Below are 14,051 nucleotides of genomic sequence, written 5' to 3'. Positions count from 1 at the left end.
GTACCCTGGTACTCTCCCAGAAGCCCAGGAATTCGGGGTCCAAGTGGACCGCCTACTAATTGTGACTCAACACGGATGAGGGAATATGTTCAATGGTTTACTCGAACCGTTCTGGTGTACATGCTTAACAAGCTGAACGATTCGTTGTAATAGTATCTCTGCTGTTGGCGTGCTATTCCGACACACCTATTTTGGACCTAATTGCCTAATATAATCAGCTTTGAAACTGAAAAATGACTCACGATTAAAAAAAATGTTTTAGAAGGACCGATTTCGTTCTGTGAATTGAGGCTATTAGGAAATTCCTGCGATCATGCGTATTGATGTCTACATAGAAACCGCCCCTTCCTTTATTCTCGGGTGTCGTTCCGATTCAGCTGACGCCTTACCCCATAACGTCACATTACACTGCCACAATAACATTACATAGGTGAGCACAAGGATCTGTAGCGGTTTGCTCGGTAGGAAGTCTTCGTCCAAGTTTATGTGTACATGTACACGGTAGCCACACTGGGGCGTCATCTTGCATCACGTGATTAAAACATGGCGGCCGGCTATTTACGAATTTTTTCCCTATATGTAGTTTGAAATACGTGTTGTTAAACTCAGTAGGATGGAACAGAAAGGTCAAAACGCAGTTGTATTTGAAGTTATTAGAAGTTGAAACGACTTTGTTGAACCGTCTTTCACGTTGTACGAGTAACGGAAAAATACTGAAATATACGGAAAGTACCGAAGGTATCACATAAACTCGTAATGCGTCCGTCACATCGGTGTTTGCATGGTGTACCCTTAAGGCGAGCAATGAATCGTGTAGGACAAATATATCTGAGTCACAACGAGATACTTAATGGGATGTAAACGTGATCTGTTCCCTACGTCGGGATATATAATCTTTACCTGTACGAGGTCACTGTGCTCGTGTCATGACATGCGGATTGTCTTACATCCAGATTCTTGTCCGTTTTTATGACCATTCGTATTAAGTGAAACACTGCATTAAGCCCCGCGTCTGAGACAGAATCGGATAAAGTGGCATTTTGATGAGACAGCTACGTAGTGGATTATGAAGCCATCATTTCCTTAATCTCCCCTCAAGGTTCTTGATCTTCTTCACTCCACGATATTTTCTGTTGACATTTGTGCACTCGGAGGCAATCGGCTTTGTCCGCTATCAATATAATACCTCGGAGAATAATAGCGTAGGGATTGCATGGATTCATTGTAAGGCCGGATCCATCGCATACATTGAGTAGGACACGACGGCTTTCCATAAATACAGGTTATTCTAGTCTAAACCGAAATTAAGTACTATATTTTTTGCTTGAAATCAACAGCAAACTGGAACTTTTAAAACAGTTTAATGAGGTTCGAACTGCCACCAGCTGGTCCAAGCCGGTTCTGTTGGACTGAGGCAAGTGTAGTGGACAGTGGCGGTGTGGGTCAGGGCTACCCCCGGGACCCTTTGGGGCCGCTTTAACATGGTGTCATCATGTACTCGGTGATTTGATTTGATAGAATCTAGGCTCTCTTGAATTGTCATTCTTTGTTGGTTAACAGTAAATTCCAACTATATGAAGGCGTTCTGAAAATACTTGTAGCAGACAATCCAGTGATTGACATCGTGCGCATCGAACTTGGCAGTTGCGATTCGGTGGAATACATCAACCAGCAAGCCTGAGCATCAGACCCTGTTAGCCTCATCTGCCAGGCATGGGTTGTGAAGACTGATTGTAGCCCGGACCTTCAACGGCTCTCACTTTGATGGTTTAGACGCACATGCATCTCTCAATGTAGGGTTAACTTTACGGATTTCGCTGTCAACTGCTGATATCCGGCATATAAAGTGTGTTTGCTACCGCAAGTTCAAGTGTTGGGGAGGATAATATAACAGCTGGCTATACGGTATACAACACTGTAACGGTATCGGGGGGAAATACTATCGGTAGTTGTCTCGTGTCAGGCACAGTGTGTGAGTGAGTTAGAATCTGCGCCGATTACAAGATAACCTTGATAGCGACAGCTTTTGTAGCTCGGAAACGTGTGGTCGATAATGTGAGCATTTTCCCATATTTTAAAAATATATAGCGCCATGTGTACGACTGATCAAGTCAGATAACTCTGTCTGTGTCATAACAGATGTACATTTAAAGGCCTCGTCAAACCCAAATTCATCCACTGTCACTGAAGATAACCCGTGTGTTAACCCGGGTGCAATGTATCCGATCAACCAAAGCTGTTTTTCTAACCTCCATCCATATCTTCTTTTCCGGAATCAAGCGAGGTTTTCCGACTGATAACTGTATCCGGATCACCACGATCAACATATATATACGAGGTGGCCATACCTTCCAGACAGATAGTCATGTGTCTGTACGACTCCACCTCGTCCCGTCCCCTGGAGTTTGTTTGGAATAACTGCATATATAATGTTGACTAAGAAACAGATGAACAAACATGTGTCAGTGTGCTGAAGTCGGTGTTATATCTACACAATATGACACTGTCACTTGAGGGCGCTAATCTCAGTCAGGTCATAATGCCGCGTGACACGTGATTCCAGTTTCTGCCAAGGACAACGTGGTTGATGATACAGGGCGCTTCCTGTCACAAGATTGGTTGAGACTGAATTAGTGTTTGTCTGTTGTTTGATGTCGTGCTCGGCAACATAATCCAGTGATTGACATGATGAGCATTGATTTAAGCAATTGGGCTATGATTACATACATCAGCCAAGAGAACGAGACTGATCACCCAAATCTTCGCCTCGAACGACTAGCATGGGTTACTTAAGACCAATTTTTCCAGGTACTGTATGTGTTCAAAATTAACAAGCCGTTTAGGATAACACGTTACACAAATGAGATTAGGTGTGAGTGATTGTTTTAGTTTTACGCCGCACTCAGCAATATTCCAGCTATATGGCGGCGGTCTGTAAATAATCGAGTCTGGACCAGACAATCCAGTGATCAACAGCATGAGCATCGATCTGCGCAATTGGGAACCGATGACATGTGTCAACCAAGTCCGCGAGACTGACCACTCGATCCCGTTAGTCGCCTCTTACGACAAGCATAGTCGCCTTTTGGGGCAAGCATTAGTTGCTGAAGACCTATTCTACCCGAGATGAGATTAAGAAGATACATTTAGTAAGAAATGAAAAAAATACTGTAGTCCTACGGATGGCCGTGTGGTTAAAGAGTTCATCCGTTACCCCGAAGGTCCGGGTTCCATTCCCCATAGCGGAACAATAAGTGAAATATATATTTGGGGTCCCCGTCAGTGATTCTAATGGATGGTGTGATTATTTTAGCATTACGAAATTGATTAAAGAAACTTAAACTGTGACAATACAATATCAATGGGGACTATTTGTATATTTTACCACCGCTTCAACTACTTGTGAGACGCAATGACCCATTTACCATAAACCAGTCATTGTCACCACCTGGTTGTTTATTGTTTTACGCCACACTCTGCAATATTCCAGCCATATGGCAGCTGTCTGTAAATAATCGAGTCTGGACCAGACAATCCAGTCATCAACATCACGACTGACGTGTGTCAAACAAGTCAGCGAGCCTGACCACCCAGACCCGTTAGTCGCCTCTTACGACAAGCATGGGTTGCTGAAGACGAATTCTAACCCGAATCTTCAAGGGTCGTCACCACCTGGACGTGGGTAACGGCGTACAGCTTGATTTCTACGTTTTGGGACGAACATCAAGGATAAGGGTAAAGAAATACGAATAGTGAAGTGAACTGACCACAACTTCCATACCTTATAACAAACAACGTGCATGACAGTGCAAGCGATCCTGTCGTGGGACATTGTGGATGCTCTCACCAGTGACCATAAATCCAGAGTTTAACAATCACTTGTCATAGACAGCTTCAGTTCTGAATGAATCATCAGACAGTTGGCTGTAATTAGAGGATTGTGTGTTAGATTTTTTCGAATAACGTAAAACTGATAATATACTATTCCAAAAAAGAAACGCATAACCCAGAAATCTGTTGCGAAAATGTTGTATCTTCAGACATGTATAACTCGTCCGCAAATAGACTTTAGTGCATGAATTTTTACATCAGTTTAGAAGAAGGTAATGTCTATACAACCAAGTGGATAATTTTTGTTAACGGAGACGTTGAGCGCGATGGCGACGACGTAGCACGGTCCCGACGTCAGGTCTTCTGGCTCTCAGTCCAATCTCTCTCAACTTGTTCCGTACCGTTTGACCGGATATCCTCCGAAGTCCAGGCACCCTAACTGCTGTGTTCTCACCCTTGGCAGTACGATCATGTATATGTAGTGCCCGGATGTCCCGATCTTGGGCTGCAGTGGTAACTCGAGGTCTGCCTGTACGGGGAGGGTCATTTGTTATACCTGTTTGGTTGTAACGAGTTGCAAGCCGTGATATCTTGCTCAGAGTAACATTCAGACGCCTGGCAACAGAAAGTTGGTAATCTCCAGCGTGCATTCTTTCAATGGCGTAGTGATTTGACCTTGAAACTTTTCAAAACGAATGTCAATTTCCGAAAGTAATCTGGATTTTATAGCCAGACAGTGCATGCTCTTTGCTGCACAATTTCAACTGGAAGGTGATTTCTGTTGCGTTGTGGCGATGCCTTTTTAATCCTTGTAAGAAATTTCATCAAAATCAACTTTTCAGGTACAGTCGATTTTTGACTTGTATACTTGTGTAAAATCATGTTATCAACACTTTTGTTACATAGTTTGACGATTGTTTGAACACAATAGGTAATTAATAGATTTTGAAAAATACAAAATGATTATGCGTTTCTTTTTTTGGATAGCATGTTTAGAGTTGCGTGTTTTAATATGACCTGTTACGCTGAATGTGACCACAGCTATTTCAAGCGATTGACATTTTGTGTGGAACCGGGGTTGGTCTAAATTTATTTAGCTTCCTGTGCTCTGAATAGGAACAGGAAGTGGTGGTCTTTTTTATTTTTATTGTTGCTTTTAAGACTGCACTATACACACGTATATACATGCTGTAGCTTTTGAGGGCTTAGTTAGTTTTTAAAGAAAAATAACGTTACTATAGAAATCGATGGGAAAATATTTGGTTCTGTGTAACCTATAATCAGCCCACGCGCTTCGTGCTTGTAAGAAGCGACTAACGGGATAGGTTTGTCAGGCTCGCTGACTTGGCTGAAACATGTCAATTGCGTAGAACGATGCTCATGCCGTTAGTCACTGGATTGTCTGGTCCACATTCGTTACTTACAGACCGCCGCCATGTAGCTTGCATATTGCTGAGTGCGGCGTTTAAAAACAAACAGACAAACTTTGGTGAATCAGACAGACAGACAGACAGACATATTTATTCAGTAATGTGGGCCTAACGGCCTATAATACAATTGAAACTTACAATATTTTATATTCAGTAATGTGGGCCTAACGGCCTATAATACAATTGAAACTTACAATATTTTACAATGACACGTGATAGTTTCATATATAATGTTTAAACAGATGTTTAAAAAACAGAGAAACTGATTTAATAATATTAGAATCTTTGGAGTGTAATACATTTATCATGGTTTGTTCACATTGGGTCATGGCATTCAGCTGTGGCAAGTACTTTTTCCGAATTTCATTATATTTTGTACATTGCATAAAAACATGGTATTCATCTTCAATCGCTCCAAGATTACAATTTTTACAGATACAACTAATTTTCCCACTGTCTTTATTTCTCCTGTAAGTAACAATTCTAAAATTATGTAGGGATATTCTAAATTTACAAACTGCTCTTAGAAGAGACTTATCATTCAGTTGTAAAATATAACATTCAGGCTCCAGAACTGCTTTCAGCTTACAGTAGTTCGTTAAATAATGCGAGTTACAAATAGAATCATGCCAAGTTTGTTTGTATATGTCAATCAATCTTTCTCTAAACTTCACTATAAACACATTTGCATCACCAACATTTTGTAATATCCACACAAATGAGAAACCTGTTCTAAACAGGATTGTTCTAATGTTGGACACCCAATTACATTTTCCATTTTCATCTAAATTTTTAAGTAATACATAACATTGATATGGGTAATGATTTACATTCATTTGCAACAACTTAATCCAATACTTAATACATCGTATTTGAGTTAATATAAACATATCATACCTACCAGTTTCACCAAGTATGGCCTTATTGGATGCAAACTTTCCCACCCTCAAATATCGTTTAAAATATGTAGTTTGCACTTGCTCTATTTCATGATGATAATTATTGCCCCAAATTTCACTTGCGTATAATAAAACAGGAGCAATTATCGTATCAAATATTTGGCAGGCTGTAGTAAATGAGATAAAGCTATTCTTCCTAAATAAATGGAATACAGAGAACATTGCTTCAGTTGCCTGTGCAGCAAGTGTCTTACAAGCGTTTGACCACAAGATCCTTGAGGAGAATATTAACCCTAAGTACTTATAGTAAGTAACACTTTTTAGCTGTTTATCACCAAAGTACCATTTCTCATTTCTTCGCAGTATACCACCGTTTCTAAAAACTATTATATTTGTCTTTTCTGTATTCACCTCAAGACTCCATTTTCTACAAAAACCATCTAGTACATTCAGTTGTCTTCGCAAACCTACTACTGTAAATGAAAACATTGTAATATCATCTGCAAACAATAGCATCATTATGTCTTCAATAGTTTGGCTTATAAATATTCCATGATCACATTTGTTATACATATCAGTTACAAGTTCATTTATAAAGAATATGAATAGCACAGGGCTTAAGACGTAACCTTGGCGAACACCACATGAAGTTTCAAAGTGTTGTGTGATGCCCTCTTCAGATTTTATACAAGCTTTAACTGATGAATACATACTCTTCAATATTGTATACATTTTGCAATGACAACCTTTTGTAGCTAACATATATAGCATTTTTTTCCTATTAATGTAATCAAAAGCTTTTTTAAAATCGACGAATGCCACGTAAAATCTTTTCTATCCGACGTTGTAGCCAAATCATGTTTTCTATTTTTCATTTTCGGTATTGTTATGGTGTGAAGATATTATAATCATCAGTGTGAGTAGATGCATATTACTTAATGAGACATGATTTTTTAAGCTGCGTCATTGCGGTATGTAAATCACTTACATAACGACCTGTCCATATACCCGGAGTACGCCACTCTCCCTTCCTCCTCGTCCTAAATTACAACCACTGTTTTCACGTTACAACAAACATGGCGTACAGAGGGATATAACTCCCCCGGAATACATGTTTACGAATGGCGCACGTGCTCCTTGTTAATATCTTGGTATTTACCCAAGAGCGGTGGGGTAGCACAATGGTTAAAGCGTTCGTTCGTCACGCTGAAGACCCGGGTTCGATTCCCTACATGGGTACAATGTCTGAAGCCTATTTCTGGTGTCCTCAGCCGTGATATTGCTGGAATATTGCTAAAAGCGGCGTAAAACTATACTCACTAACTCTCTCTCTCTCCATAGCAGTAGCTAGAGCACCATTTATAGTCAAGAATCAGTGTAATGAGACATACGGTTATATTCCCACGTACACGAGCCAAGTGAACTGAGTCCTGTCGCTCAACTATAACGTTGTAGATTACAATGCACCTCTGACTGGCCTGTATATGCAACAATCGCAATCGGGGATAACAAATACAGCTTTAAAGCCAAGTATGTTATACATTTGTAACTATCAAAATTTCACAATTGTATATTGTCATTATTGAACCTATATTTTGTATATAACCCACTGAACCTAGTAGAATATTAGTCATGGTATACCCGCATACCTGTCCATTGTCGGCCAGTCCATTGTGTGCTGGTCCATTGTCCGCTTGTCTTTGTGGTGGCCAACTACAGCGGGTGTACTGGCCTGACACAGCCGATCTGACAATGTCCTTATGGTAACACTACCAGAAATAATTTTTTTTTAATGTACTATTCAGTTTTTTATGTTCCTTAATTAACAATATTGTTAAAAGACCTAACCCCAAAGCCTCTGTTAACATTGACTAGTGGGCATACCTCATACCGGAGTCATGAGACACGAGTGATTTCTATCACTCAAACTTGATGACCTATAGCAGGGTCAATTTTCCTTTTAAAACTTCTGTTCACAATGTCCAATGAATTCCTGGCTCAGAATGAAGTGCAACAACAATAGCATGACGTCACCAAAATGGTACTAAGTCACTTTATTCTGTCTTTTAAGTCAAAAGGGGTCTTTGTTAGCAGACATAGCAAAATCTTTTCACTTGAAATATACATGTAGTGCTTTTTCCATTGAATCGCGTCAGCTGGAACTGAGATAACTCACTGCAGGTTTGGTCAGGTGCAAATATCTAGCTCCATTCAGTGGTGCCATATCATCGCTCTGGTTAGGTCATCCTCCAGCCAGACCAAGCATCTTCACTCAACAAGGTCGGCCTGTGTACTGTTTTCTATAGTCTGAGTGAGTGAGTAAATGCGTATGGGGAATCGAACTCAGGCTTAATCGTTGTGAGCGAACCCTTCAACTACTTCCCTCTGCCCGAAGAGGGTCGGAGTACAGAGTAAATATATACATCGTATTAATATATTTGTGTATTCAACTTTAACGGTAATTGGACATTACGGCCGGGTTTCAGTGGTGCTCGTTCTGGTTCTTTCCGTCAGGAAGTAATTTTCGTCATTATTGTAAAAAAGTGAACCAAAAACATCGCATTCCGTATCCCTCAACCAATCATATAGCTCAAAAGATTGCTTAGAAAACTTACTCACGCGCTCACCAACTCACTCGCTCACATGGGGCGGTGGGGTAGCCTCATGGTTGAGGCGACCGCTCGTTACGCTGAAGACCCGGGTTCTATTCCAACATGGGTACATGTGCTGTACCCCCGCCTTGATAGTGCAGGAATATTGCTAAAAGCGGCATACCATACTCACCTCCACCCCACCCGTGAAGTTGGCGTGAACTCATTCACTCACTCACTCACTCACTCACTAACGTCTTGTTGAAAGTAAATCAGACAATTACACAACACATCGGTGTTTACAAAGAGAGTTTATTTATGTATCAAGGGGTAGTCGGAGGTACAGGCCGAGGTCAGGTTCAGTGAGCAATCGTTGCTGACGTCATCACTACAACCCATACACGAGATGCGGAAGCAGTACCTCACACCAGCAGTACACGTGCCACAAGATGGCGGTGAGTGTTCCTACAAGGATCCTACAGGTGCTGAAGTACAGGCCGCTGGGGAAGAACCTAGCGCCCTTGCAGACAGACTGCGACCAGCAACATCACCACGTTAGCCCACAACGTCATCGACAACGGGGAGGATCCTGAAAAAGAACATTCTTCATTATATATCCACGCCTCCAGATGCCAACATTTAATAGTGAGATGCTTGACAACCATCCCGTAGAAGCTGTTTACATCAATATTTAAAGTACATACATCAGAGTCTGAGACTGTTACCTGTCCAATTCCAAACTATATCACAAGTATTGCTGAATAATCACGTGACTAAAGGTAGGCACAGGACACCCGCGCCAGGTATTAAAGGAGGGGTATCCTCGTCGCCATATATATAGTTTCGACTGCAGCAGCTTAGAGGTAGTTATTAGTACCTAGTATGAAACTGAGGCACGGACTTAAATTAGTCAGTTTGTTAAATAATCCCTGAAGACTTAGCGGATCAAAGACTTTTCAATGATTTTTATAAAACTTGCTACGGCTGCCAGTAACACCAGGTGTAGCTCACAGCATCTAGCACCTCACCTGAGTGATGTCCGGTGGTAGAATCATGGTGTCCGGTGGTGTGTGCGGCGGTGTGCGCGGCGGTTGTAGTCGCACTCTGCACCGCTCCCAGGCACACTAAGGCTGCAAAGTAAGGTCAAGGTCACTGATAGCCATCATCGTCACATTATCGGGCTCTGATATTATAACCATTTCTTGATTTTGTCCTACACGTAGGTCTTGCATTCTTTATTGAACAGTTTAAGTGTAATTAGGCTATTTAATACGACGGTGATTTAAAAAAAAATGTTTATAGTTAAACAAAAGAAAGTACAAGGTTGAAAACTGGATTTGAAGAAAATGTTATCAAAATGCTACTGAACAGAGAACAGTTGCCATAAAACTGCAAACCTAAGTCTAAAACGTAACTATAGCAACTGCATTAAATACATCACCATCGTACAGCCATTTAATGTTGGTCTCCTGGTAAGCAACTATCAGACAAGGAGGTAGACTGACGCTTTTATAGATAATTTTGATGCAAACCAACAGTTCCTTTAACCTGAGGAAATCTAGACTTGCTTCATTTAGAACTTTAGCATCGCATGAATCTCCAGGCAGAAGGAACGACAATGCGCTTGGCTATGGGGTAGACAAACAAGGGGTGGTGTGTGTGTGTGTGTGTGTGTGTGTGTGTGTGTGTGTGTGTGTGTGTGTGTGTGTGTGTGTGTGTGTGTGTGTGTGTGTGTCTCTCTCTCTCTCTCTCTTTTACCAGGTAATTTGGATTAAGGGAAATACTACATTCGACATATTTCGACGCATGCTCCACAAAGCTGACAATACTTGTATTATACCAAATGGTATATGTAGTTGTAACATACGATATTCGTTAAATGAAAACAAATATGATTTCATATTCAATATTTCATTATCATATAAACCACCTGTATATAATTATACTGTAAATAGATATATACTAAATTTACGGTCATAGGCATAATATATACTGACTGACAACTATACAACTTACGTAGTAAAAAGCTTCGTAATGTTTCCATACGCCTGAGACTTGGCCTAAATGATTTATATATCAATCAAGGAAGATATTCATCTATTATAAAATCACAAAGGTTCTGTCCATTTTGAAATACTGTAAAGAATTAATTACACTTTCTATTTCTTTGTCCTGCATATAATGATTTAAGGCAACTGTATTTTCCACAATGGCTACGATCAAATATTAATGCTACAAAACTGTATTTAATACTTTCATGTAAAGCATCCCTATTACAATATAAGGTAGCTCTATTTATTTATCACGCACTTATATTGAGAAGAGATTCAATGTAACGTGTGTGTCGCATATTGTATATGTTGTACATATCATACATATTTATTTTGTATATGGGCCTCTGGCCTTCATGCAATAAACTGATTGATTGACAAAAGAAAGTATTCTCTTGATAATTTGATTTGATAGCAAAGTTACACATTTTATGAAAATCTAAAAGCAGTTGCTGACACAGAAAACTTAAGGCCCTAAATACGACCTTCATACGCATATAAAACACATCACCGTATAAAACATTTCTTTTTTATTTTAACATCCATGAAATTAAAACAATGAAATTAAATGCTTTCTGTTGCCCCGCAGTTCAGATAAAAATATAATTTAGAGTAAACAAATTCCATCATAAACAAGCCCATGCCCCTCCAACACGCTGCATACACATACTGGATAATTATTCATTTATAAACATAACTACCCGTTTCGTTATACCTGTCGGGGGTCTTTAAACAGGGATTAATTTATTAAGTTTATACATACTTCTTTTATGCCTTTACGTCTTCACATATTACGTTTGTACTACAGATTTTGAAAAACTACTAATTTTATATTAACCATAAGTCAATAATCAGTCATTATAAGAACAAAACTGTAAGCTGAATATATAAACAAATGATAAAACAAATTAAATTGAACAAAGGGTTAAATTGTTCAAATGACCATGAATACAAAACCAAATGCTAGTGACAGTGCCAAACATCAAAACCAACTTTGGCAAGGTCGTTCGCTTTCAATGAAGCAATGAAGTGGAATGCGCTACCGCTTGAACTCAAAACCAGCGAGTCACTAACATCTTTTAAGACTGGCCTCAAAACATTTCTTTTCAAGTGTCAATATCCATCTTAAGAGCACAGAGCATTTATTAGTGAATGATGCGCTATATAAATGCAATTATTATAATACTATTTAAATGACTACTATATTTACCACAAATCAATAATCAGTAATGTAAGTTGGAGTTAAGAACAATTGATAAAACAAAATAAATTGAAGAAAGGTTAAATTGTTCCAATGACCATGAATACTATTTGAATACAGTTATGAAAGTATGGAAGTTAGATATTTGACAGAGATTCTCACCCAGAAGGCCAAGGATCATGGCAGTCTTCATCTTGGTGTCTGTGAACCTGTCAGTGTCAGTTGTCCCAGTGTGAGGGAAATTTATACTGTAGATATTGCCATGGCAACATAAACACAACAAACACAGAATGTTCAACATAGGTGATTTGCATCTGAACATAATCAGGCAAAACCCAGCCAAGTACAAAGAATGAGTGTCACAACCAGTACCCGTTGATTACCTGGCCCACCTAAAGCCTCGAAACAGAGGTATTTCGGTCCATGCCCCCTAATTCATTTCTGATTCGTGTTATTGAAAGGGTTTGAATATATTTCGATTGGATTTGCGTGTTAAGTGAAAAACTGCTTATTGGAAAGTCTATATATATTTATCAAGTTGATCACCTGAGACGTACGGTGTTATTAATTTGAAATAGAAGAGATTGCTGCAGATCACAGTGGAACTGTATGGTGATGAAGTTGATGCTTGGTTGCCGGGGTGACGAAGAATTCTACTTGTTATATTCACCGGAGTACAGCCAGTTTGACACGCCTTCACTTACCTCTGACCAAAGAAAAACTCATCAAATATACATATGCCTTTCACGATATCACCTCCTTACAAGATGTATAAAATGGAAAAGAATAATTGATCATTCGGGTTTTTTTGCGAAAAGAGAGTGAGTGAGTGAGTGAGTGAATATTGCCAAAAGTCGCATCAACATTTTTGCTACTATTCGTGGAGACTGCGAAAGAGGTCCCTCCCCAGAGTAATTTAATAGAGTGAAATAATAAAATGCTTACATTGCATAGTTTCATGGTGTAATTCATGGATCTGGCTGCAGCATAAAATATAACCAGACATATGTCAGTGAAATGGTGTCAGTGAATGACTTTGAGAGTCCGTTAGGTTCAGGGATTCAGAACGGGTTCATTTCATCTCTGTCAAGTTAAAAAAAAGACTTCACTAGGTCACGTTATTGTAATTCTCAAAGTGAGTGAGTTTAGTTTTACGCCGCTTTTAGCAACATTCCAGCAATATCGATTCGTTTGTTACCGTTATATGTACAGATAATTGGTACCATGACATCGGTGTTGGTATTGGTACAGGTTTGCATACATGGTGACAGTGGAATAGAGGTGAAGGTAAAGGAGGATGTAAAACTACTGTTTACTAATTAACTTCTTTCTTAATAAACAGGCCTTATATATAAATATTTATATAAATTACACAACACTTTAACATTATTAATGCTAAGTAGTTGAATAAGTTTAAATACTGATGGACATATATAATAATATGGTTTAATATACTTTATTCTATAGTTATGATATGGTGGACATTTTAATATAAAGTGTAGTTCATCTTCAATATCATCTTTACACATTTGACATTTTCGATTAACAAGATTTATGTTTTCATACCTACCAGTTTCTATTGCTAAATTATGGGAACTGAGTCTGAATTTAGATAAGTGCTTCCTATAAAGATATGGAATAGATTTACATAAATAATATTGAAGCGTACACTGGTTCATAATATTTTTATAAATTGCACATTTCGATGGGTTGGACAGCTGACTAAAGATTAAACTGAATAGCCTGGTCATTTATTCTTTGTTTTATAACTATTAGATAATCTAGTGGTAATTCCTGCCTTAACCATATTTCACTTAATCCAATATTCGACAAAATACTTTTAACCTGATACGCCCAATTTTTAACACCACGGGTCTCCACCTCCTCATACAAATACTCATAACAACCCCGTAAAAAACTATTTTCAGACACCAGAAGCTTACACCAGTATTTAATCATGCTATATTGCCTTTTAAATGCGCGCGGATAACGGTCTAACTCGGCATAAACCATGGAATTACATGTTGATTTCTTTAACTCCTAATAAC

Source organism: Haliotis rubra, unplaced genomic scaffold (assembly GCF_003918875.1).
Source record: "Haliotis rubra isolate DU_JTF1 unplaced genomic scaffold, ASM391887v1 Scf326, whole genome shotgun sequence".
In the NCBI taxonomy this organism is placed as follows: Eukaryota; Metazoa; Mollusca; class Gastropoda; order Lepetellida; family Haliotidae; genus Haliotis; species Haliotis rubra.
This window is presented reverse-complemented; position numbering follows the sequence as displayed.